This window comes from Microtus ochrogaster, unplaced genomic scaffold (genome assembly GCF_000317375.1).
Source record: "Microtus ochrogaster isolate Prairie Vole_2 unplaced genomic scaffold, MicOch1.0 UNK8, whole genome shotgun sequence".
NCBI classification, from domain to species: Eukaryota; Metazoa; Chordata; class Mammalia; order Rodentia; family Cricetidae; genus Microtus; species Microtus ochrogaster.
In genome coordinates this window covers 9,993,694-9,998,591 of record NW_004949106.1, presented here as the reverse complement: position 1 = coordinate 9,998,591, position 4,898 = coordinate 9,993,694, and the positions used below count along the sequence as shown (strand labels likewise).

The 4,898-nt window shown below is 36.8% G+C and overlaps 1 non-coding gene across 1 annotated transcript; it reads right to left on the bottom strand.

Moving 5' to 3' along the window:
- Positions 1-4,032: 4,032 nt before the first annotated feature.
- Positions 4,033-4,189, bottom strand: LOC113458207. Its single transcript, XR_003378625.1, has one exon. It is a non-coding gene; the product is annotated as a U1 spliceosomal RNA (small nuclear RNA).
- Between the last annotated feature and the right edge of the window lie 709 nt (positions 4,190-4,898).

Here is a 4,898-nt window from a genome sequence, read left to right as displayed (position 1 = left end):
TTTCCAAAAACTCAGTGTTTCTAGGGAGAAAGGGTACTCTGGGGAAGCTGTATCTTCCAGTCTCTACTTTTAAAGGAGCTACTGGGTGATGCAGAAATTAATTTCCTCCTTTATGGCGAGTATAAATGGAAAAAAAATGTAAAAATCATTCCTGGAGGGTCTTTTCATCATGCTAGGGACCAAGACTATGCCTTTCTAGTGATAGATGCATCTTTTCTAATATACCTACAAGAAAGCTTTTCTGCGTGTATTAGCTAGAATACTTGTCATTAATTAGTTTCGGTCACCACCAAGGACAAATGAGGCCATCTTTGAAGATAAATCAGAGAAAAATATCACTAAGAAGTGATAACACTGAGCTACAGGACCAGGTACTTCAGCCTCTAACTACACGAACCTGTAAACTCTTCAAGCACAGTGAAATCTACTTTTTAATTATTGGTAGCTGAAAACATTTTTCAAATCCAAACTGAGATTAGTTCCTGTTATCCTCAGTAATTTACATTTATTTTTGGAGGCAACACTGTCAGAGATGTGACCCAAGGTCCCATGCTGCTGTGAGCACATTGTGTTACTCTACAATTCTACTGCTGCCTACTCTTGCATAAGCTTTTCCTGTTGAATTCTCAATGGATTCCCAATGACTTGATCTCACCATTGTGGAAAGAATCCATATCACTTCTGAATTTATTCTATTAGTGAATTCCCACAATTAAACACTTTCAATCTCATGTATCCTTTTCTTAGGAAATATTTTCAGGTCTTTATTTGCTCTTTTAGGTCGACCTCAATCTTGTTCTTATTGTGGTTACATTACTCTTAAAACGTTCCTAGAAATGAATTAAATGCTAATATTATATTTGACAAACTATTTCAGTAAAAAAGAAACTTGAAAAATGTGTACCTTTTCAAAAATACACCTTTCTAGGAATGAAATATTTTTCCATCTGTTTATTTTAAAGCACATTTCTTAAAAATAGTTTTTGTCGAAAATATTTATAAGTTGTTCTTAAATTACGAAAAATTTTATTCTGAGCATCGTTTTTTTACTTGTTTCAAAAGTTCCCCCCCCCTGCATTTTATAAAATGACATGAATTAACAAATATTTTCAAATAGTAACCATAAGATACTAAGGGCAATCACTTTCATTGTTAGAAAGTAAAGCAGGTTTTTGAGCAATATTAAATAACTAGAAATATTTTATAAAATTATTCATGCTATATCAATGAGAACTTGACATTTTCCTGGAAATGTGGGGCTATTTCTAAGAACAATTAGCATTAATCCCTACCATCTCTTCTTGAGAAATTTATGGCGAGTCAACCCTTGTTCCAAATGCTTTTGATTAATAAATAATTCCCTTAGTATTTAATTACTGGTCTGATACATGTTATCATTTAATATATTTCATGGAGAAAAAAATACCCAAAATATTTTAAGTGTCTGCTGAGACCTATTTTCAAAGGCCATGCCAGAACTCAAGCCTGGCTTTTGAGCAGAATGAGATGACTTGCAGAACTCAGACAGCTAAATAAATGGAAACACCAGCAATAGGTACAGAACAAAGCTCATAGTTTAAATTCTAATTTCTTGAAAGAAATGCCCAGAATTAATCCACCTTCTAAATGAAGGCTTAGAATGGAAGGTATTGGGAAAGTGTATATCTCAAGGTTGACTTAGAGAGTCCAGCTACGGAACACCTTTCCTGAGTTCCCCATCTCAGATGATTGATGACTCTTAACTGCCTTGTACAGCCCAGCTATTGTTACACGGATCTGAGAAGGAATAGAAACCTTTAAGTTTATTCTGCTTGTTCTAAAATTCAACAGAATTATGCTTTGCTGAAATTTACCCCAAATAGCTTTTTACTGAATTGTTTAGAAATGCCATTGATGACTGTAATTGCATGGCTCTATTGCAATGTTATTCACCTTCTTGGCCTTGGATGCTGGAATGAATTAACAGGAAAATAAATGATTGAATGCAGAGTAGAATTTCATTTACTTGGCCAATAATAAAGGTGCTATCTTTTTTATAACTCTTGGAATTCCATTATCAATAAGTGTAATTTGGTAACTGTTTTTAACTTCTAGAAAGCAATGAATATGAGTCTCCTTTTAATTCCTACTGAGATTTCCATTAATATGACTGTTAATTTAAATAGTTTACATTCATTTGGTATTTCAATACTTTATCATAGAAATTCCAAAAATGACAAAGGATTTAATGGTAGGCTATGGTCTCAACTGTTCGAATCAAGCAGAATGATAATCAGTCAGAAACAGGCAAAGGGTTACCTTGTCCTACATCAACTAGTACTTGGACAAGACAGCACATTTAGAGAGATAATAGAAAACTAGCCAAGGAAAAATCCTTACTAAAACCCTTCAGATGGGAGCCCAGGTTGTTCATGGACTTGGAGAAAGGCGGACTCCATTTCTCAACCATGATTCTGGGTGGGATGACGTACACCCAGCTCATCTAAGTCCTGGCTCCAGCTCACTAGCCCTGTAGTGATATCATGTGCTGTGTCCAGCAGATTGTGGGATGCTCTTGACCGTTCCCATCAACATGAGGTGAAATGGAGGAAATGCTCAATAAGAGAGAATTTGGGGATGTAACAAACAAAGTACCTTTTCTAAAAGAAGATTTTGAGTAATGGAAGTTCTAGATAAGCAACATACTTTGGCAAGGGTGTCTCTATAGTTGAAGATCCCATACAGAGACATGCTTTAGAAACCATGAGAAAAGCCAATGGGCAGACTCCTTTCAATTGTTTCACACAGCACAAACCAATCAAGTAAATCAGTTATCTGGGCACAGATGGAACCAGGCACTGCAGTAGAGGCTCTCTGTGAATGAAGCATTGGTGAGCTTGGCACCCAGACATCCAGGAAGAGTTTTCCTTGTGCAGAGGTAGCCCTTCATGAACATCACCATGGGTGTGCCTTGGATTAAAGAGATCATCAGTGCTACCAAGGCCATCAGCTCTTCAAATATCCCAGTGTGGCTAGACAAGGACGAAGATCTGATGACAGGTACCTGCTGAAAGACAGAATTGAAGAAAACCTCCTGCTGATAGAGCTCTGGACTTGCTGCTTGACCTTAGCTGAAACTGAATATTTGACAGTGGGCCACCAAGATACCATGTGACCTGAACTGCCTATCATGAGCTGGGCACCCTCTGACCCACCCAGTCATAAAATAGGACATGCACAGCAACCTATTATCAAATGGAAGTGGCATGTATATGATAGGGCCTGAATATATCCTGAAGGTCCAAGCCTAATCTTACTGCAACTTGATATAACACGGCTGGTTAAAGCACATTGGAGTCCCACCCTTTTCTGAAGTGAAACAGAAAGGGAGGAGTGGATGGGGGTGGGAAGAGGCAAAGTGGGGGGATACTAGGCAGAGAGGATATATATTTATATCAAGTGGAACACCACAGTGATTTACATCATACCCTTCAACGTCTTTATGGCTGCCTTTACAATTAAATCATCTAAACTATAAGGAATTTATGGATGAAATGTTCACAATAACACTAGCCACTACCATCAGTTTATTGTCTTTCTTATTAAAATTACATATCCTATTGACATGTGTGATTACACTACTTCCAAACTATGTATTTAATTAGCACATATATTCATTTTGTTTACTAAATGATTTGAATGTTTTCTTTTCCCTTATTCCTGAAACTTTATGTGATCCTCTCTTGCATGTGTGCTGTATATGCACCACACAGTGATTTTTTTTAATGTATTTATTTCTTAGTAGGTAAGTAAAATCCATTTACACGCATGTGATTACTAAAATAGGTAACCGAATTCTCTCACTTTTCTTCATACTCCTTCGTGACACATTTTGACTATTTCTGGTCCTCTTGTCTACCCTTGAACTCATAGTTTTCTATGTACTTCTGTTTCATCTGTGATGTCAGAATACGGTTTCCTTGTTTTCTTTGTCTGTGTCTGCTTTAAGAAAATTTTATCTCTCTCTCTCTCTCTCTCTCTCTCTCTCTCTCATAGGGGAGAGTGTGAACACAGTCCCCTGCTACCATAATACAATTGATTTTTTTTCATTGGGAAATCACCAGGAAAAACACATCGGGACTGTAATGGATAAGCCTTACCTGCTGAAGCTACCTACACGATCATGGTAGCTTTCCTGTCAGGTGAATATACATTTTATATACACTTGACCACAAATATTTTTGTTATGTTTAAACCCTAGCACCAGTTTTATTTCCCTCCTGAACACTACAAAGAAATAGGCATGCTTTAATTGGTCATTGTCTATCCATTCAATCTTGACATAACATTTAAAATTTTTCAGTTCAGATTGTTTGCAGTTAGAGATTGATGATTTGTATTTTTTCTTTTCATTCTTGATCTCGTATATTTGTGTGTGCGTGTGTGCGTGTGTGTGTGTGTGTGTAAATGGTGGAAGTCCAGTTGTCTTTATCTCTGAAAGTTTTAGTTCACAGCTATTCCTAAACATTATGTTGTGAGCCTTGCGCCTTGATGACGTTGATAATATCGCATATTTAATCTGCAAAAGTGGTCATTGCTTGATTTGTGGAATAAAAGATAAATATTTCCTCTCACTCTCCAACCTGAAACTGTCTCTCCAGATGGAGTTCCCCAGGCAGGAGTCACTAGAATGTTTTTGCAATTTAGTTTACAAGTGAAATGCTTCAAGCTAACCCATGCCTAAGTTGCAAACAACAGGCTAGCTCTATCACCACAATCCTCATGCCTCCGTTGTCTTTTAAAATTCAATCTCTCCAAAGGATCAAAGTGATAGATTCTGCTACTGGCTTTAAAACCAGAACCTTCAGTTCCATGGTATCAATCTTAGCAATTCATCTGCATTTCATCAAGGTTGTGTT